Here is a 23,257-nt window from a genome sequence, read left to right as displayed (position 1 = left end):
TCAGTCCTTGGCACCTCCAAATTAAATTTGTCCTGACTGGGGGCGAGCGGAGGGGATTGGCGGCTGGATCACGTGACGGGAAGGTGAACACACTTTGCTCCATCAGGGGCCCCAGAGGACCCGGGTAGGTTGCTGACGACGACAAGCCATATGCAGTCAGGGGTGCGTAGGGGTGTATGTATGTGTGTGTGTGTGTGTGTGTGGCGTCGGCGAGGCCGGAGAAGCCCATCTTGTAGATAAACACAGCGCAGCATCAGTGGGGCCCCGGGGCCGAACCGAACGCCCACTTCCTGTCTGCTGCTCATGTCCACTCACACAGAATTGATTCCTCGTCTGTGCGAGCCGACCCATCAATAGCCGTTTCTCAGGCTGTAGTTTACTGACTTGGTGCAAAACTGCAGCGTCTGACAGAGGAGCAGATGGACAGCAGATGAAAAGCAAAAGGCTCCTCCGGAAACGTGGAGTAAATGGTCTCGAGTCACAACTGACAGGCGCCCTCAACCACTTAGTAAAAAAACAAAAACAAAAAAACAGCAGACGACGGGTTTGTCTTCTTAGTACATCTATTCTGAATTGTCCGATAAATACGACCACATAATCGTTTTGAAAAGGGACCAAATTACGACCAAGTGTTACGTATTTTAGTTTAGCAAACTGTATCAGCCATGTTAAATAGTGCAAAAATACGAAAGAAAGTCTTGAACCAGGTCCGTCTGGTCCAAAGACGAGTGCTTATCTGACTGCGCTATTTGTCCAGTAATTGTTTTAGTGTTGGCAACATGTTTTGTTAGTGTTGACTCCATGTTTTGTTCAACCTCACTGTGCCTTTTTCTAATTTCAACTATTAGTCTTCCATGTAAAGACGTAACGTGTACTGTACAACCTCACTGAAAGCCTCATCCTATAACCCCAACCATTAGTCTGTGACGGCGAAGTGACGTATATGTCAATGCTAAAAATGAACACAACAATTGTTGTTGGATTGTTAGCTCAGGAAGTTAAATGTTAGCATTGTGTACAGATGATCCGGGTTCGAGTCTCAGTTTTGTATTTGTTTTGCTAGTTAACATTGCCGAGTCGCAAAACTACAACACATGGTCATATTTTGGTGCATGGTAAAACGACCAATATGGTTATTGTTTGGAGGACTTGTTGAATTACTTAGTTCAGTATGGAGATTATTTGCTTTAAAGTTGTGAAGTATGCCTTTGCGAATTTCCTTTTCATGGTCATATAGTGATTCATAAAACCATAAACCGATCCTTTTAATATCTCTTTTTTTTCTATAAAGTCATGTAAAAATGAATTATTTCTTAAATTCATCTTGTTTTCTTGAAAATTACTGTTCACAGGATTTTTTTTTTTTTTTAAAGTCCTCTCTTAACAGACTGTATGGTGTCCTTGAGTGCTAAGAAAGGCGCCTCTAAATATAATGTATGATTATTGTTATTATTATTATTATTATTAGGGCCCGAGTAGCTACCGCTGCTACTTCCAATGTGCCAGTACCCCAACATGCAAGTACCCCAAAGTGGCCTGGGCAGTGAGGGCTCGCAGCTCTAGTTATTATTATTATTTGAAAGTATTTTCTTACTTGTTCGAAATACCTGACTAAGACAACTCAGAATCTTTTTAATTTACATTACGTTACAATTATTTTCTATCTATCTATCTATCTATCTGCATGAAATCCTTAACTAGCATGTTAAACCACAAATTATTTTATGTAAATATCTAAACAACAGCTTATTGTATTCTAAATACACATGCCCTGTTTTGAAATGATTTAGTGTGCGGTGTAATCTGCGCCGAAGGAAACTCCCATTCGCTCCTTTTGACTTTGTTTTAAGAGAAAACCATGACAAAGCGAATGATTCATAACCTGCTTTAACTGTGCACGCGTGTCCGTGGGCCTGCGTGTGTGCGTGTCTGCGCGCGTGCAAAGCAAAGTTAAGCAGCCTATAGGCGAAGGGGGCACCCTTGGGAGGGCTTTTATTCCAAGCTAAATGAAATCCTACATCAAGCACGGTTTCAAAAGCCATCCCAGAGGCCTGCTTAAGAAAATATCAACGCCCCATATTCCAGATCCTGGGAGTTTTCATTTCTGGGAACGGCTCACCAACCTCACTCACTGGACTACAAAAAAACGAAATATACTTTTCTTAACCTCTCGTGAGTTTACTGTCATTTATTGAATAATTTGTAGTCATTTTTGAAGATGTTATTTATGTTTAATTAAAATCAGCCATGTTGTGCACTCTGGCCATGATTAAGAACTTCATTAATGTTTAATGATGTTTGACTCATTCTATCAAACACTAATATAGTAAAAGCAAAATCACTAAAGAAGGGTTACATGTATATTATTATATCTAATCAAATCAAATTTCAGACTACTATTCAAGTTTCTTACACATGCAATGTTTACCTATTATTACAATATTTAACATTTGTTTATTTTTTACTTAATTTTTTCAGTCAATCATTCAGTTGTCTAAATAAATCATAGTTATGCCTTATAAATTGAATAAATGTCTGAAATACATGCTCTTTCCCCAACTTTAGAAAATATTCTGACAATATGGATCAAGTAAGTTAACAGCCGGTTAAAATTAACCGAATTTTGAACAGCAAGCTAACGGTACGTTAAATACAAACAGTGGTAAATAATATAAGTGTATAATATAATGTAAGTATATTTTCCAATCTCAACTTATTGTCAAGTTCGTAACGTCATGATTTCTAACATGGGCAATTAAATAAATATTTTGTTACTTCTATTGGATTTCATTGTTGCAGATAGACTTCAAATCTATTTTTTTTTTTTTTTTTTTTTTTTTTTGTGGTTGCACACTTGAAGTTGAGGAAGAATTTCCAGCACGGTTACTATAAGACTGTTGTTCTCCATTCAGCGCTGCATGACTCTGGTCTTCCTCAAAAATGCTCTGAGAGGCCACATGCATATCAGACAGACTGTAGATGTTAGATGTTGTAACTAGATCATGACAAAGTGCCGGACACTTGCCCAAAAACATCAGTTTTGCGAGATGGAATGGATCGGCTCGGAACGGTGGTGACCATCTGCTTTTGGAATTACAGGACAGCAGACACCTCAGTGCCAAGTGGGTAAAACTGTGAAAATGATTATGGTGTCGAAACACACAAAAGACGCTTTTGTCCTTCGTGAAAGTGAGGCACAATGCTGCTGTTATTTTACTCCTGATCCATTTACCCAGAAAAAAGTGACTCTACTTTTGTAGTGAATATTTATTTTTGCTGGGTCTCAGATTAATTACTGAACCCCAAATGTCTGGCTTATTTTTTCTTCCCACAAGACTGGAAGATAAATAGTTGAACCGATGTCATTTGAGAAAGACTTTCATTCCGCCAGAAGCTCCTTTTATGGAAACTAAAAAGAAGAACCAAAGTGGCTTCGGTTTTCTTTGAGCAACTGCAATTAAAAAGCTCTAACTGAAGCTTTGCTTTCTGAAATCAGATGTGCAGTGCCCCCTTTATATGTAAAAGAATATGAAAATGATACAATTTTCAAATTCCTCAGCACCATATTTCAAAGGGGAACAATATTTTTGTCACGGGTGGTCGGTGCGGAGTGAACGTGGTGGATGTAAAGGTAGGACCCAATGGCGGAGACACATGACGAGAGAGGAACGTGAGGACTGGAGACCGGACAGTGGGCAGACTTGGCTTGACGTGGGGGGAGTTGGCTTGACGTCGGAGGACGGCTTGATGTGGGGGGACTTGGCTTGATGTGGGGGGACTTGGCTTGACGTGGCGGGACTTGGCTTGACGTGGGGAGACTTGCCTTGATGTGGGAGGACGGCTTGACGTGGCGGGACTTGGCTTGATGTGGGGGGACTTGGCTCGATGTTGGTGGAGTTGGCTTGACGTGGGGTGACTTGGCTTGACGTGGGGAGACTTGGCTTTACGTGGCGGGACTTGGGTTGACGTGGGGGACTTGGCTTGATGTGGGGAGACTTGCCTTGATATGGTGGGACTTGGCTTGACGTCGGAGGACGGCTTGACGTGGGGGGACTTGGCTTGATGTGGGGGGACTTGGCTTGACGTGGGGTGACTTGGCTCGATGTTGGTGGAGTTGGCTTGACGTGGGGGGACTTGGCTTGACGTGGGTAGACTTGGCTTGACGTGAGGAGACTTGGCTTGACGTGAGGAGACTTGGCTTGACGTGGGGAGACTTGGCTTGACGTGGGGAGACTTGGCTTGACGTGGGTAGACTTGGCTTGACGTGGGGAGACTTGGCTTGACGTGGGGAGACTTGGCTTGACATGGGGAGACTTGGCTTGCCGATGACACCAACATAACAAGACACACCTGGAAGACACAATAGGAAGGGAAGACACACAAGGGTGGACGAGGTTAACTATGACGAGACAAGGGGAGACAAACCAGACAAAAGATGACATGAACACCCAAAATGCAACAAAAACCCAACCCCACCGAACTGAAACGTGACAGTTTTACAGTCATAACAAATAAGAGATGCAATAATTGGCCATATAATCCAAGTCCTTGTACCTGTCCCGACATCTCAGTTTTGTATTGCAATTTTTTTTTTTTTTTTTTTTTTTTGGCCTATACTTTATACTTTTGCAATGACGTTCTTCATAAAATTGAGATTTGGTGCACCTCAGCCACTTGTCTTATGATAGCCAATACATAACTGATACCACTTCAGTGAAGTACACTCTGCAGAATAATTAAGACCGAAATTCAAACACACTCCTCTCATGATGTGAAAAATATCACATCAAATGTAAATAGCCTATTCCAGCAGTCAGCCCTCACTGTAACAAATAGCTTGTTGCAAGGAGAGGAGCTTTTCTAAATGCCCATTAGATCACCCAATTGTCTCACAGCCAGCTTTGGGACTGCGCCCCAGCTGCCTGAATGACATTCATCAACAGCCATTGTTATTCTTCTGACTGCTTCATTGGAGGTAATTGACTGGAGAATTATATGGCGTGATCAGTGCACCTATGGAGATATGAGCGGTAGATTGATTGCGGGCCTTACACTGAGATATTCTCCATCTCGTGAAAATGCTACAATAAAGCTGGAGAGGCGATGGGTAAGAATGAGTAGAGGGCTGAAAGCATTACTGCGGCCTATTTATTTAGGTGTGGCATTTTTCATAATGAACTGTTTTTTTGGGCCTCTCAGTGTTGTCATATTAAGAGCTAATAAGAGGTAATAAGAACTGGGAAGAAATAAGTGAGGTTATTATACTGACAGGCTGCAAACATGAGTCATTTCCTTCAATAGGATCTAAATAGCAATAATAATAATAATAATAATAATAATAATAATCGTAACGGCATCCGTCATTTGCATTAAAATCAGGGTGGGTGGGGTCCATGGTGCAAGATCTCCTCGTCGGCTGCACATGTGTCATATGCATGATTAAAATCCACCATACACGTTTGGGGAGCATCACATCTGTCTGCCTGCGCCTTGGTCAAATCCGCCACAATTGCGTTGTACCATCTGCGGTACTTGTTAGACCTGGTTTTACCGAATCTAAAATGGAGCCTACTTTTTGTGATCAAATTAATGATGCGCTGAAGGACGCGGAAGTTTGATGCGGGTCTACCAAATTCACAAATATGATGAGCTAGACTGTGCACCCGTTTTTAGACCGAGCCTAGTCTGCTTTCTGTTACCAAATTGCCAGATGCCAGAACGCCCAGACTTGCTGGATGGATGGATGGACGGACGGCTGGACGGACCCTAGGAACCTAAAATACCTGGTTTTGAATACCTTTAATGGCCTGGATACAAAGCAAGTCTGTTGGCCCAAATTCCAGCAGGACAATTTTATTTTTTTTCTGAAAATGTGAGCGAACAAGGAAGCAGCCCAAATTGGACCAAAGATGTATTCTCAAATTTAAGCAGCTTAGCGTTCACAGCCTATGTGTCATGTGTATGTCCCGTCTTGCATGTGTAATAGATTCACTCCAGTGACTGAGGGCTGTGTCGGGTCCCCGGAGAGAGCGAAGCACTTCGCAACTGCTCGGCTTCGTCAAATCAAATCCTTGGACGTGACATTGGGAACAAAATCCTGATTAACACAAGCCTTGTCAGCTTCTGAACATATGTGTATGCAAAACACATGCACATTCAAATACAGTTTCTCAGAAAAACATGGCTAGTCTGATACTGCATGACTGGCATAAACAATGCTATTCTTAGGCTAGTACCTCGTGTAACACTGTAAAAAAAAAAAAATTCCTGCTGAACTTTATAAATGGACTTGCTTAACTCTGAGGCTTTGCATTGACAACATCACACAGCTTATTGCTCAGTCAAACACGCACATCCACACAATGCTTCCCCCGCCATATTGGAGGCCAATGACATCCTCATTCGGGTCAGGGGACCCAAACGTCAGCACTGTTACTGAACCGAAACGGCTTCATTCTGCTGCTGTCATACACGCAAATTGGCTGACTTCAGTCACAGCCATTTTTAGGCCTTGCGATGTCCCCGCTGCTCCTCGGCTCCCAAAAGGTCGATTTATCAACCTGCAGTGACGATTTATAACTTTACTTTTTGATGATTTGATCATATTAATTTTTAGATTGATTTTTATTGATTCAATTGAGTTTCTGGTTCGGAATGTTTATTTTGTTTTTTTTTCTTCTGCAGTTTAAAGACACTGCTTACATTAAATCATGGCCGTGTACACAGATTTGGTACTTTATGCAAGAGTCACATTTTCGCCAGTAATTCAGAATTTGTTAGGCTGCAGCATCAGACACTTTAAAGGCTATTGCAACCAAAGGGGTGTAGCGTGACCGATTTATTTGAACATTTCAGAGACCAAAGCATGATAGTGAATTCATTTTCACACCATGTTCTATTTAAGTATGGAAGACTAAAATTAAGTTCAAAGAACTCGTAAATAAAAACATTAAATAAATATTTTAATGCGTCTGTGTTAGTATTTGTTGCGAATGAGCGAGAGGAGTTCTGACCATTTCTGCTTCCTCAATCAAATTCGCTGCTTCTCTCAGCAGCTTTAGGCAAATTTTGCCAATTTCATCAAGATTTGGGCTCGCTGCGCCAATCTTCCCCTTTGTTTTTAAGCATTTTTAGCAATGGAATAAAATTGACTTGATGTGGTGGAAAACCAATCAAGTGTTTGGATGTGTGATTGATTTTACGATAATAAACAACTCTATCTGTCTGTCTATCTATTGCTAGCTAGCTAGCTATAGCTTGCTATAGCTTATATAGCTATATATAGCTATAGCAAATATAACTAGCTAGCTATAGCTTGCTACAGCTTGCTATAGCTATAGCTTATATAGCTATAGCTAGCTAGCTAGCTAGCTATAGCTTGCTATAGATATAGCTTATATAGTTATAGCAGCTATAGCTTGCTAGCTAGCTAGGAGGAGGAACCATCTCTTGCCTTCGGTGCCAGTTGGCGTGGGTTTGCCTCCCCACCTGGGAGACCACGTTTGTTTGTGTGCGTGTTTGTGTGTGTGTGCATGAGTGGGGGAAAAAAAAAAGAAAAAAAATTTAAACTAGCTCCTTAGCCCCACCCATTGACTTTAACGGCAGAGTTTAACACATGAGATAAAGACCCAATAGTGAAATAAATCTAAATGTTTTGTAAATAAATTAAATTATTGGCAATTGTATTCTTTATAAGAACAGAGCATGCGCCACAGTGCCCAAAACATCCTTTTATGCGGCGGAAAAGCAGGATTTTAGCGACATGTTAAAAACTTGACCCTAACTTTTGTGCTCCATCTCACAATCATTCAGAAGCAATAAATGTAGAGTCTGAGCTGACAACCTGAAGTTGACCCAGATGCCGATCTACTTCACTGATGGAAGCACCATGAAATAAACTTCTCATGGCCGAGTAATCTCGCTAAGATTCAGAGCTTCTTTCAGTCCTTGCTACAAGTGCCCTATCAGGTTTTTTTTTTCAATGTAGGTGGTGGAAATGTAACATGTCGCAACCTCGGTGTTGTAGACAGGTTTATTTTCCTTTTCAAAAATCGGTGTAAATAAAACTAGGCACTGTTAGCTTTGTCGAATATTTCCCATGATTTAAATGACATGACACAGAATACAAGAAAAAGACGAGACCCTCTCAAGTTTAGCTTACATTTATGGACCAGCCACCACCTCACTGATAGAGAATGCACCCCCCCCCCATCTCCCTCCTTTGTTTTCCACCAGGTAATCAGATTGTGTTGTAATGAGGCTGCAGGGGAAGGGGCGACAATTATGTGTACAAAATGAGCTCAGCTCCTCTGTTGAAAGCGTATTTTAAAAAACATGTGGTTGGAGGAGATGCTGCTTGGAAATGGCCCAGATTGCTCCCCACGGGGCGGTAACGTCGCTCGCTACTGATAGCGCAGCGTGATTGCAGACTGTGTGGGATTTTCGCGTCGCTTGTGTCAAGCAATCGAGAGACAATAATGGCCTGGCAAACTAAAACCGCCATTTGGAGAGAATTGGCATCCCCGTCGTGTTGCATGTCGCTCCTTCGTGATGAATTACAAAGTCTGTCACGGAACCTCACTCATGCTATGTCACTGTCGCTATCACAAGCTAGCGGGTTCACATGTGACCCATCTTAGAAAATGCTGTCAGTTACATACTGTAATTGTCGGATGCTCACTTTCAATCAAAAACAAAAACTTGTTTTTGTTGGCCAAACTAAAGTTAAATAAGAAACTAAAGAGTGAAGCTCGGTTTCTCCTTTGTATCCCTCCTCCTTCTGCCATCTCACCATGTCTTGAGGGCTTTATAGAACTGAAGCAAACCACTTTTTCTGGAACCATATCTATCATGCAGCTTGTCCTCATTCAAGTTTCCTCAGATACAAGGTAATTTGCATAATTTCCAATCGACTAGACCCTTTTTTGGATCTTTATTACTAGTTATCGTTTAAAATGTGGAAGCGGTTGCTCAGGAGGCTGCACCATTCGCACCTTGTGGTGATTTAATGTCACAATAAACTAGGGATGTAACAATATGGGCAATATCGTGATATTAAAACTTCCACAATACCGTCGTCGTCATGTTCACAATATTTAAAGGGAACACATCTGTTAAAAAAAAAAAGTGATGTTGATTTCCATTTGTGCAGTTCTAGCACCCTCTCGTGGCTAGTTGATTAGTGCAATTTAATTTTCATTAGGGATGTTTTGGCCTTCTATGTTTAACATCTATGCTAATTGTGAGACGAAGGGGAACCTAATTTGCTTTTGAAGCGATCGATGTGTGCTTGCATTAGCAAGTAAGTGTCTCGATATTGTTAATAGCGATTGTAGGTGGTTTATATGCATTGCTGTTATGTTATTTAGTATGGGCTCTTTTTTTTTTTTTTTTTTTTACAATATTTTGAACTTTTTTCAATATCGCCAACCCCCACAATATCGTGATAATTATCGTATCGTGACCTTCATCGTGATGTTTGGATATCGTTAAATTCCGACAATAAACCTTGCTCGTTTGGCATCGATTGACAGTTCAATTTTGCAAATAAAATAATATATTTAAATACTGGGAAGCAGCCAACAATAATCAACTGTCTTATGCTTCTCCAAATGGTATTTATGGTGTTTGCTTTGCTTGGTCGATGCATTCTTCGATGAATGAATGAATGAATCGTTGTTGAAATTCTTAATGTACTACCTGGCTGACTGATGTTTGACAGGTGACATTCCAGTCAATAGATGCATAAATGCTATTTCAGTTTGTTTCTAACAGACACACACACACACACGCACATTCACCGTCTTGCTGAACATCTTTGCATTGTGGACTCCCTCCCTCGCCCCCACCTCCTCACCTTGCATTTTTTTCTTATAATAACCTGGGCCAGTTTCCAAGACAACCACTCCATCAGCCTCTCAGCCTCTCATGTCTTTGCTTCCAATAATATACCTGAAAGTGTACGTGTGCATGCGTGTGTGTGTGTGTGTGTCGTTCTGGGTTTTTTTTTTTTTTTTTTTGCTTTCTTATGTATTGGATAAAAAATGACCAGACAGATGTATATTCTTGATGTCTTTGTCAAAGTTTAGCCCATAAAAGTGTGACACTCTCGCTTTACAAACCGAGCTGGCATGCTCACGCTACATATGGATTGTGTCTCAGAAGTGTGCGTCATCAGCCGACCACTCACCATAGTGCATCGACCACACGCACACGCATACATCCCGTCTTTGTTTCCCACCACAAAACTGAAGCTTTGGCCATTTCACCCCATGTGTTTTTATTAATATGGGGTTTTTGTTCATCTATTTTCACAATAAAGCACCCCTGTGTGGGTTTGAGTGTGCCTAGTGTGAGGCAGGACTGTTGATCAATGGGCTGTCAGTGGTTAGATTCAGAGGGAAGCGGGCCTCATTTAATGAAATTCCATGAAGACGGACAGAAAATCCCAGCGCGGAGAGGGCAACTTTGCTGACCGAGGGAAGCTCATAGAGACGGAAAGATTAAGTCTTCTCGAAATTGGCGCTGGTGCATACACAAACAAAACCAGCTATTCAACATTTACAATTGATATGCAGCATAAAAGTGGACAAATATGTATTGGTTGTATCTTTTAGTTCATTGATACAGTAATTTTATAGTTAAAATTTCCGTTGAGGTAATTTTTTTCTGTCACTAGGTGGCATTAGTGTTTCATATTGGATGTTGGTGACAGGAACATTACATTTTTCCTTTCACACTTAACTCATTCATTCCCAGCCATTTTCACAGAAGCAACCCCGTTCGCTCCCGGCTGTTTTACTGGATTTTGACTGATTTTGCACGGCCAACAGAATATCGTGTTCTGTTGCTATAAAAGCATGGAACCAACCAAAAGAAAGATTAAAGTCTCTTCTTTCATCAGGAAAAATAGAAGTATATTTCTATCTGTTTCTGTTTTGCAGCAATTAGAATTAAAATATGGTTAAGTTTCATCATTATTCACAAATCTAGAATTCTGAGTAGCTTTTTTTCAACATGTCCCTGGTTGTTCTCCTTTGCCCCTTTGCTGGTCGTTTGTGTAATAACTACTATTTCTTCAACCGTTCTTTGCAATTGAGAGGCTGCATCAAAGCCTTCAATATGCTCTAGCATAAAAAAAAACAAAAAACAAAACAAAACAAAAAACACACACAAAAAAAAAGCAAAAAAAACAACAACGTATAAATACGTCTTTGGGAAACATTGAAAATAGAACGTATTTATACCTTTTTGGGAGCAAATGAGTTAACAAAATATAAACATAATATCTGTGTTGCTGAAAAGTACCAAGTACAATTATGAAAAGCACTAAATAATGTAGGTAGCAAGTACTTTACATTGCTACGCATCCTTATCATCCTTTTCTCCGTCCTGTTTTAACTTCCATTAGCATCTCCTTCCCATCATCAGCCTTTGTAAACTGCAATAATACTTTCACTGCATAAGCAAATATTTGAGTCTACCGTTGAATCCTTAAATAGACCAATCGATGCTCCAGGTATTACCGTTAAGTATATCATTTCCCGGTGGATATATTGACCCAAATCTTTTTGAAGGCTGAGCAAATACTTTCATCTATTGTGAGGTTGACGAGAGACATACAAGCTGCTGAACTGAAATTGGTGTCACAAATTACTGGCAAAGATTTGCTCAGGTTGCATGAAATCTTTCTTTTTCTCCGTTTTTGCAGTTCAACCACAAAAAAATTCAGATCACCAAGTTACTGCACCTGAAAGTAGCCGAGAATGTTTGGGCTGGCAACATATAATAAAACATGTCTGTGGCCTTCATGTCATCAGGCTAATTGGGCAGAGCCAGGCATCCTGGATGCATAGCTAATGAGTTCCTCCATCTCAGCCGGGATCTCCCGGCACGTCTAACGGTCACATAAATTCTCATTTATAGGTCATAATCTTCCATTTATGTATACGGGCTGCCCCAATTAGAGAGCTGGGCCTGCAGACTGATTCCTCTCTTGGGGATTCAAACCTTGTTGTATCCCAGTGCACATGGTGAGCTGTTAGTTGCAAACACTGACTTGTTGTCCCAGACATCGCTTGAGTACTTCTGGTAACTTGGCTCATAAATGCTGCTGGTGCTGGATAATGATTATAGGCGCTTGATTTTAGTGTCTGTTTCTGTGTCTGTTAATTAACTCATTCACTCCCAGCCGTTTTCACAGAAGCAATCCCGTTCACTCCCGGCTGTTTTACTGGATTTTGACTGATTTTGCAAGGCTCACAGAATATTGTGTTCAATTGCTATAAAAGCATGGAACCTACCAAAAGAAAGAGTAAAGTATCTTCTTTCATCAGGAAAAAAAAGTATGTTTCTATCTGTTTCCATTTTGCAGCAATTAGCATTAGAAGAGAGCTAAGTTTCATCAGTTTTCACAAATCTATTTAAAATTCTAAGTAATTTAGCTTTTTTTCTAGATGGCCCTGGTTGATCTCATTTGCTCTGCTGCCACCTGCTGGCCGTTTGTGTAATAACTACCATTTCTGCAACCGTTCTTTGCAGTTGAGAGGCTGCATCAAAGCCTTCTGTATGCTCTAGCATTTAAAAAAACAAACAAAAAACGTATAAATACGTCTTTGGGACACTTACATTAAAAAAAAAACTTATTTACACGTTATTGGGAGCAAATGAGTTAAGAGGCAGAAAACTAGCATTGAGTCCGGTAAAGCCGAAAAGAGCCTTTAAAAAGCTCCTGTTGACACCCGTCCATCCATTTTCTATACCACTTATCCTGTTCAGGGTCGCAGGGAGCTGGAACATATCCCAGCTGACCACGCTCAGAATCACAGGCCACATATAGAGACGACCATTACAGTCACGTGAATCGGACTCATGAAACACTGCACACAAATGTGACCCCTGTTGCCATTTTGCCGTTCTTCTACTGTCATTTTTTTTTTGGCCAGAAATAAACAACAAAAAACAAGTTCATTATAAATGGCCAAATGTTTAATAGAGCCTGTGGGCCGAATTAGACTTGTAAATGGAGCGTAAAGCTGGACAGTCTCACTTTAATTAGAAGAAAGAATGTGCATTTCCAATGAATGCAGACATTTAACTCTGTCCCCACGGAATCACCGAAAGGCCGAGCAAACACATTGCTGTGACCCCACAGGCTTGTAGCTTTGTAGAGCCCACATGAGATCCAGGCATCATGTTGGAGAAGTGACAAGTAGTCCATCCTTTAATATTTAACCATAATAATCAACATGTTGTTCAATGAAAAACTCTCCGACAGTGTCAGTCAAAACTGAGCATAATTACTTTTGCCAAGACAAAATTGAAGTTCTTTGATATAATTTTTTTCATTAGGTTATGTTCGGCCATTCATGAAAATCCCGAAATACACCGTCACCACCCCCGGCATCCTAATTAGACTTAGACTTAGACTTAGACTTGACTTTATTGATCCCTTTGGGATGGCTCCTTCTGGAAAATTTACATGTCCAGCAGCAATGAGAACAGTTAATAAAATAAAAAATAATTCAATCAATCAATAAATAAGGTTATTACACCAGAGATTGAATTAATAATAATAATAAAATGAAAAATAAGAATTCAATCAATCAATAAATAAGGTTATTACACCGGAGATTGAATTAAATAAATTATAGTACAGTAAAGTAAAAGTAAAAGTAAAATTAGCATCATGCTCAATTCTATATGATGGAATAAAGGCATATATCACAAAATAAGAGTGACAAATACAGGACCGTAAGTCATATATGACGCAATGACTCAACCCAGAAGACAGTCACAGTTGCATATTTCAATCCAGGTCTAACAAAAACTTGACAACATTTCACACACACACAAAAAAAGTTACTTTGTGGAAATAAGCACAATTTTGATTAGCGATGACTCCTCCAGCTGGCACCTATTTTAGATGCCTCCTGAACGCGAGGTTGATATTGTAGAAGCCCTCACAATCTAGCCCCAGAAAACTGTGCGGCTCAGTAATTTTCCACTCAAGTTCAATGATTCCATCGTTGTCATTTTATGGTTCAATTTGTGAAAACAACTCCATGATTTTGTGACTTCTCACCCGGCAATGCTTTAAGGCAAGGCCCTTCTTGCCGAATCAGCCCATGTAACACATAGGAAGAAGAGTTGTATAAATCAAACAACCTTGGACATTACTTGCATTATATGAAGCACTTTTACTTCAAGGTTAACTTTGAAAACGTGGCAAGAATTTGTTTTGGCTTTGTGCATTTTACTGACAAATCAAACCTGGCAGCCTTTGTATTGCTCATACCACTTTACTGTTGACTATTTATCAGTGCACGGAAAAGTCATTGAGTTTTTGATGTGGCCTAGACCCCCCCCCCCCCCCCCCGCTATTATATTCCTGTTGACATTCATTCCGTACATGATACTACAGTCTCCCCCCCATTTAGTGGTCGGCTCTGAATAATGCATATTAAGTAATGAGCTTCCCAAATGGATCGGTCGGCAGTCAGTTAGGCCGCACATAAAGCAATCAATTATTCGATCAATAACGCTCGTTAGGCCATCATATAGTTAAGCTGCAAGGATGTCCCTCTGGTTGGAATTAATTATTTACCGTCCACAAAAAGAAAGCGAGACGGCCGGTGCAAGTTCACTGTCACCTTCATTCAGTTTGGGAATTCAGATGTTGCGTGGTATCACATCTGCGTGCATGCTGTATGTATATGTATGATGTCCACATAAATGGATAGAAGGTGTTATCACAAGGCTGATTGAGCTTGTTTATTTTCCAAACATTCAAATAAGCCTTTGGGTCAACCCAACTCGCAAGCACAAACTGACCTTGTCTTCACAATCGCAACAGTTGTGTTGTGGACCAAGATGTGTAACTTTCGAGTTCAGAGCCAGGCTGTGTAAACTTTTTCATTTGAGGGGCCACATACAGAAAATAAGAAGGACGCAAGGGCCACATAATGTTATGAAGAGAAATTGTGTTTAGTCCTAAAAATTGTACAAATAATTTATTTGCGCTTTTGCATATTTAGAAAAATGCTACAGTATATAAACCGATTGATTTGTAATATGGCAGTAGGGTTATTATAGTTTTTGATTTTTTTCATTTTAGTTTTTATTTTGTTTTTTTAAATTTAGTTAGTTTTAATTGGGTTCCAGGGTGGTTCTGTTAGTTTTTTATTAGTTTTAGTTCTTTAATAAATACTTAGATTTAGTTTAGTTAGTTTCATTATTAGTTTTATTTTTTTTTTAATGTATAGTATTGTGCGCAATATTTAAAAAACACCATGGGCGCGACGTCATTATTCCAGTTTATATCAAAATAAATCTACTAAAAATCACATTTAAAATCATTCCCAAAGGCTCATGCATTAAATTAATTATCAAAGACTAAAACAAAGGACATTTTTGCTATAATTATAGTTAGTTTTATTTTAGTTATTTTGTAAACATAAAATGTAGTTTCAGTTTTCTTTTTTTAAAAAGCATCTTCGTTTTTATTTTATTTCGTTAATGAAATAGTTTTTTTAATTTTAGTTTTTTCGTTAGTTTTTGCCAACTAAAATAACCTTTTATAGCACCTGTGTTTTTCGACACCCTCCCTTCTTACTTTGACCATCTCCAAACATTTTGGTTTTTATTTTATTTGAACTGAGTCAAATGCCATTTTTAGCATATGTCGCGGGCCACTAAAAAAATGGACGGCGGGCCGCAAATGGCCGTCGGGCCGTAGTGTGGACACCCCTGGTTCAGAGGCTCATCAGTTGTGAGTTTTTATGCTAACGTTGCGATGTCTTCTTCATGCTATGCTACCTCGCCGAAGTGTCCACTGCCAAAACACTTGAGCCACAAAGCTAATGGGATGAAGTCAATGGAGATCAGAGTCCAGCGCCACCTTCGCTGTATTCCGATGGGACCCTTTAACTCATTTGCTCCCAATAACGTGTAAATACGTTTTTTTATGTTGTAAGTGTCCCAAAGACGTATTTATACGTTTTTTTTTTAAAATGCTAGAGCATACAGAAGGCTTTGATGCAGCCTCTCAACTGCAAAGAACGGTTGCAGAAATGGTAGTTATTACACAAACGGCCAGCAGGTGGCAGCAGAGCAAAGGAGATCAACCAGGGCCATGTAGAAAAAAAACAAAATTACTTAGAATTTTAAATAGATTTGTGAAAACTGATGAAACTTAGCTCTCTTCTAATGCTAATTGCTGCAAAATGGAAACAGATAGAAACATACTTTTTTTCCTGATGAAAGAAGAGACTTTAATCTTTCTTTTGATAGGTTCCATGCTTTTATAGCAATTGAACACAATATTCTGGGGGCCTTGCAAAATGAGTCAAAATCCAGTAAAACAGCCGGGAGCGAACGGGATTGCTTCTGTGAAAATGGTGGCGAGTGAATGAGTTAAGCAACAAAAGGGATCACAAAACCTCTTGTTTACCGTCACTTAAATGTTGAGTAAAACATACGTTGCGTGGCTTTTAAGTTGGGAACTCTCGAATTCCAAACTTGTGCCATAAAAGCTATGAAGTTGATTTAATTTTATTATCTGCAGCCACTTATCCATCACCTAAAAACTGACTTAACAAGTCATCCAAATTCCCTGTTAATTGTCTTAAATCCGCTTCCTGCCTTGCTTCCTTTCCTCCTAATTGCATCCAGCTATTTGGGAACAGGACCTGAATGGTGGTTGAGGTGTTAATTGGTTTGAAGGACTGCTAACAAGAGACATGCTGGTGAATGGCGAGATACGAAGGTGCATGTGACCCTTAAAGAGCACAGCGTGGCACGAGCGCTATCATGTCCTATTTATACAGTCGGCGTTCTGGCTAAAACTGTTCAATTAGATGCTGTGGAGAAATATAAACATTTGAAAACCCATTTATTTTGATCCAGTGTTATACTTCGCAAACCCAAAAGTTAGGATCTATATTTTTTTAGGTGCATAATATAAGAAGGACAGTTTTTTTTTTCATGTTAAAATGTGTGTTAGTGTTAAAACACCTCTCAGTGGTGAAGGCAAGCATCTTGTGCTAATTGGCTGTACTCACCAAAAGCTCTCAGTCACACACTTACAGTATCGCTTGCCAATGACTCAGGGTTGTATCATATCTTAAGGGATGCTCCCATTTGGCATGCATGGTGTCACGTTCCATTGGGACCAATTTACAGAGCCAATGAAAGATTTTAGATTATATGTGTATTCTGTTTTTTAACTCATTTGCTCCCAATAACGTGTAAATACGGTTTTTTTTTTTTTTTTATGTTGTAAGTGTCCCAAAGACGTATTTATTTTATTTGACATTATTTTACACACAACTTAAAGTTATGGTTTGTTTAATTATTATTTTCTTTTTGAATCATAGACCAACAAATGTGTTAAATACGAAACAAATTCAATTACTGGTAACACAAATAGATATGACAAGGATTCGCGTCCTTGTAATGTCATTAACTCATTTGCTCCCAATAACGTGTAAATACGTTTTTTTTTCATGTTCTAAGTGTCTCAAAGACGTATTTATACGTTTTTTTGTTTTTTTTATGCTAGAGCACACAGAAGGCTTTGATGCAGCCTCTCAACTGCAAAGAACGGTTGCAGAAATGGTAGTTATTACACAAACGGCCAGCAGGTGGCAGCAGAGCAAAGGAGATCAACCAGGGCCATCTAGAAAAAAGCTAAATTACTTACAATTTTAAATAGATTTGTGAAATCTGATGAAACTTAGCTCTCTTCTACTGCTAATTGCTGCAAAACGGAAACAGATAGAAACATACTTTTTTTCTGATGAAAGAAGAAACTTTAATCTTTCTTTTCATAGGTTCCATGCTTTTATAGCAATTGGACAGAATATTCTGTGGGCCTTGCAAAAGCAGCCAAAACAGTAAAACAGCCGGGAGCGAACGGGATTGCTTCTGTGAAAATGGCTGGGAGTGAATGAGTTAATCAGATGCAGCGGGCAGTGTAAAGGGTCTAAAGCTAATTTGTAACTCAAGCAATTACAAGTCAAGGCATAAAATCAGATGAGCGCCAAAAAATGTGTAAATTGTTCCATAAGTCAAGGTAGCACTGTATCGCTCAATGTTTCAAATACCGCAGAGGACAACATTCCGAGTGTCGGGTCAAACACTTTCATTTAATGTCTTCAAAAATTTGTTGGACAGGTTTTACACACTCTTAGTGTCAGCGATCTTGTTTTTTGTCAAGTGTCAAGATGTTGCAAGCTGCTGTTTTGCTGTGGAGAAATCTGCTGATTTCGGTTCTTAAAGCTGCAGCTTACACATCTTCTGAAGGAGGAGATTAGGCTCTTGGGAGGATTTTTACATTGCACCTCAAGACACATCGCATGCCGAGGCCTATTTTCTACGCAGATCAGCTGTCCACCTGCTCGAGGAGTTGACATTTGGCTCCTGCTGAAGGCTTCACTTTGCAAAGGAGCCTTTGAGACCAGCTTAGGGGGATTTGCATGTGTGTTATAGCAGAGGATGGATCTCCAGCTGGTGTTGGCGTGTTGGGCCAACGGAGCAGGCAGCTGTTGATTTGGCCGGCAAAGCTTTTCCTGCCTCTGTGTTGCATACAGATGGATTATGAATGAATATGTTTCCACAACTGCTTGGACGTCGCAACACTTACAGGATGTAAATAAGTACAAACATTTGATCTATGAAAATCAGCTGTCTTGGTTTTAAGCCAAACAAAGCGTCCTTGATACTAACTGCTAGTGTTGTATTTGAAGTTGTCATAAGTATAAGTAATTTCCAGGGGTGGGCAATTTACAAAATGTTGCTGGTTCGTCACTCGTCATCACTTCGTCACCACAATTTTAGGACCGACAGACGGTGGTGGGCATGCCATCAGTACTGACAGACGTCGTCAACAGGACGGACATCCGTCAGTGACTGACTGTGAGGTCTGTCGGGATTTTACCTGGTTAGACTGACGGACAAAAATCCGCAACAAAATGGGCGTCACACAGTGACAGACTGACGGACCTTGCCGTACTGATGGAATGCCCACCTCTGGTACTTACTTCATGTCATTATAGATAAATTATAGATTATGAAGTCCTTCATAATATCGTATTTGATGTGTTCAAGTATAAAAGTGGCACTAGTGTATAAAATTGCCGTCGAAACCCTGCGAAAAAGAGACCGAAAAGTAGCACTGAATAACATCGATAAAGTTTGTTCGTGAGTTTGATAGAAGAGAGTTTGCATGAATTCTCAGACTGTAGACCTTGAAGAGGTACAGATCCTATTCTCAACTCCTTGACACCCGGATCCATCAGCTGATTTGCATGCACGCCATCATTTGTAAGACGACATTGAGCTCCCAGCTATCTTGTGAAGTGCAGATCTGTATTTTAGCGCTACATCTCCCGCTCCTTATTTCTCCCATCCTCCTATGGCTAAACTCTCTTTGGTGTCAACGCGTAATCCTCGGAGTTTTGCGCGGAAACGCTTTGGAGAACTTTCTGTGTGCCCTCAGCTCTGCAGAAGTTTGCGTTGTTTATGAAAGTGAACGATGCCTCCAGGCAACTCTTACGTCTGTTTGATGAGTCCCAGGTCAAAGTTTTGACGTTTAGTATCTGAGATGACCTTGTCGACAATTTTTGATGTGTCAAATAACTTCAAATAATTACGGTGTCTTTTGATGTCTGCTCTTGACACACGAACGGAAAATATGTCATTTGAAATTTGCTGGCATAATATCACAGCACAATGACTTCTATCTTAAAGCGGGCCTCCGGTTACTAACTCAGGGACGTGCATTGCACGTAGTACGAGGGCACAATCAGGTAGACGCGAGTGAAGGCTGTGTTTTCTGGGGATGGCATGACTTTTACTTGGTGAAACTTAGAAAGAGGAACATATCGCAATATTAGTCACACTCACCGCCCTCCTACAACCTTCACCGCCTTTCCTCATAACTCAAAGCAAGTTCCGCATTTAAAACACCACTTTACTCCCATCCTTAACTCATTTGCTCCCAATAACGGATAAATACGTTTTTTTTAATGTTCTAAGTGTCCCAAAGACGTATTTATACATTTTTTTTTCTTTTTAATGCTAGAGCATACAGAAGGCTTTGATGCAGCCTCTCAACTGCTCAATTGCAAAGAACGGTTGCAGAAATGGTAGTTATTACACAAACGGCCAGCAGGTGACAGCAGAGCAAAGGAAATCAACCAGGGCCATCTAGAAAAAAAGCTAAATTACTGACAATTTTAAATAGATTTGTGAAAATTGATGAAACTTACCTCTCTTCTAATGCTAATTGCTGCAAAATGGAAACAGATAGTAACATACTTTTTTTCCCCTGATGAAACAAGAGACTTTAGTCTTTCTTTTGATAGGTTCCATGCTTTCATAGCAATTGAACACAATATTCTGTGGGCCTTGCAAAATCAGTCAAAATCCAGTAAAACAGCCGGGAGCGAACGGGATTGTTTCTGTGGAAATGGCTGGGAGTGAATTTAACCATCCAGGCCAGCTAAATCAGGATGAGAGCTCTGCCCAACCCGGCACAACTTTCCAAGTTCAGGACAAGGGGAAATTGCGAGGCAACTCCCGCCATCTGTTTTATTTGGAACCTGAGCCATGTCTTGCTGTGCAGAGCAGGTACAGAAGAAGAAAGGGTCCACTATACCTTCATACGGCCATAAGACCAGAGGGGTTTCTCACTGACATATTTGGCCATGTCAAACCATAACCTACTCGGCTGCTTGCATTTCTATTAACATTGTAATTGCAGTCATGTCTGGATTGAAGGCGTTCTGGAGGCGGGCCAAAGTGCACCTGACCTTCTGCGATGACAGCTTGCCAACATCAGCAAACCTTTAAGTTGCTTACATCTCGACCTCAAACAAGTCTTTGTTGAAGGAAACCAGAGAGGAAAAAAAAACAAAAAACACTTAAAATGTCTCACTATGATTTTCACATTTTTTTGTGTTTCATACTTTACAACCTAATCTTTATCAATAACAAACATGTTGAGTTGGAGGAAACACTCGAATCACTTGTTCGAAGCTGATAAACGCGAGAAACATTGAGGCAGACTTTGCTCCTTCCTCTGGCACAGATTTATTTGTTTTTGCTGCGATCATTAGGGCTATTGATGACTTCTTGGAAAAATAGTCAAACCGCCCAAAATACCGCAACACCAGCAATAACGGCGTATATCCACAACTAATTAGTCTATCCTTGTATATCTGACTACCACAGAGTTTCCTTTCAAACACAAATACTGTTCCTTGTTATGCAAGAGACCCAGTCATGGGAAATCTCTGACCTCTAAAGCAATGAAACCTCCCCCTCCAAGGTCACTAACCGGTCTCCTTGCCACTTGCTAACTATCTCCACGAGTGTGACATCTTCATCTATCACAGCCTTGATAAGGGCTATCTTTAATTACACCCTTTTCCACGAGCGGATCTGTATCTTTTTTTTCATCCTCTCCATAACAGACTCCCATCCATCCCTCCCAGAAAAGGCTATAGCATGTCACCGTCCCAACGCTTGCGACTCAGTAAGTCGATCCAACAGGAAATCAATAGCACAGTCTAATGCTGAATAATTGAGGTTATGGGAGTTCAGCAGCACTCCCTAAACGGACTCCCCCCATCTTGTCCTGGAGTCTCCGATAATGCGCAGGGAGATCCACATCCCGTCCTTTATGAGGGTTGTATGGATAGACTTGTTTTAGTTATTCATGCTTTGCAGTGGTCCGCCAAGTCCGCTCAAATACTGTCATGCACAAATTTCCTACTCCATCCAAGAGTGCTTTCATATGACAAAATTGGAAGCAATTATATAAGCACACAAAAGCCTCATCAAGCCATCAACTTAATGACGTCTACTAGATTGTATCAGTCTCCCGCTGTGGAAGAATGTAGAGAGCATAGTGTTGTGTTCACTAGAGGGCACAAGTTGCCTTCAAAACACGCAGATCTCAACTGGCGTTAAGAAAGTGCCCCGTACAGCCATCCATCCATACGTTTCGCATCCTGAAACTGATTGACTTAGGGCAAGGTTGAAGGATACCAAGGGCACAATCACGGGGCACAACTTTGATCGGACATACTCGCTTTTGAAATGTGGGCGGAAGCTCGAATACCTGGAGAAAACGTAATTAACTCATTTGCTCCCAAAGACGTATAAATACGTTCTATTTTAAACATTACCAGTGTCCCAAAGACGTATTTATACGTTTTTTTTTTGTTTTTTTTTAATGCTAAAGCATACAGAAGGCTTGAAGCAATGGTAGTTATTACATAAACGGCCAACAGGTGGCAGCAGAGTATAAGAGATCAACCAGGGCCATGTTGCAACAAGCTGTTTTCACCACAGTTTTCAATAGATTGTGAATAATGAAACTGAGATATATTCTAATGATAATTGTTGCAAAACGGAAATAGAGAGATACAAATATATTTTAGTTTTTGGGAATTAAATTAATGCATGAGCCTTTGGGGATGATTTGAAATGTGATTTTTAGTAGATTTTTTTTTTTTTTCAATATAAACCGGAATAATGACGTCGCGCCCATGGTGTTTTTTAAATATTGCGCACAAGTAATACACATAACCCCCCCCCCCCAAAAAAAAACCCTAAAACTAATACTGAAACTAACTAAACTAAAACTAAGCATTTATTAAAGAACTAAAACTAATAAAAAACTAACAGAACCACCCTGAAAACTAATTAAAACTAACAAAATTTAAAAAAAACAAAACTCAAAACGAAAAATTCCAACAAAACTATAATAACCCTACTGCCATATTACAAATAAATTGGTTTATATACTGTAGCATTTTTCTAAATATGCAAAAGCACAAATAAAGTATTTGTACAATTTTTAGGACTAAACACAATTTCTCTTCATAACATTATGTGGCCCTTGCGTCCTTCGGATTTTCTGGATGTGGCCCTCAAATGAAAAAGTTTGGACACCCCTGGTCTATAGGCACACTCGTACTTTTTTTTTTGAAGCTATAAAATCTTAAGTCACAGTTTCCACTAGGGGTGTGAATTGCCTAGTACCTGACGATTCGATTCGTATCACGATTCACAGGTCACGATTCGATTCGATACCGATTAATCCCGATACGAATTTATAAGTCGATTGTTGCGATTTTTTTCCATTCAAATTTAGAAAATACTATCAGTAAATTTGTACATGTACACTGTAAGATTTGTATGAATATATTTATCTAAAACTTGAGGCTTATAACCGTGAGCCACTGTA

General features: G+C 39.9%; 1 protein-coding gene across 2 annotated transcripts in view; it reads left to right on the top strand.

Annotated features, from left to right (window-relative positions):
* The window catches only part of LOC144009223 (partitioning defective 3 homolog), a 270,024-nt gene that overhangs the window by 39,760 nt on the left and 207,007 nt on the right, over nucleotides 1-23,257 (top strand). The gene's annotated exons all lie outside the window — the stretch shown is intronic.

Source organism: Festucalex cinctus, chromosome 20 (assembly GCF_051991245.1).
Source record: "Festucalex cinctus isolate MCC-2025b chromosome 20, RoL_Fcin_1.0, whole genome shotgun sequence".
NCBI lineage: Eukaryota > Metazoa > Chordata > Actinopteri > Syngnathiformes > Syngnathidae > Festucalex > Festucalex cinctus.
This window is presented reverse-complemented; position numbering and strand designations above follow the sequence as displayed.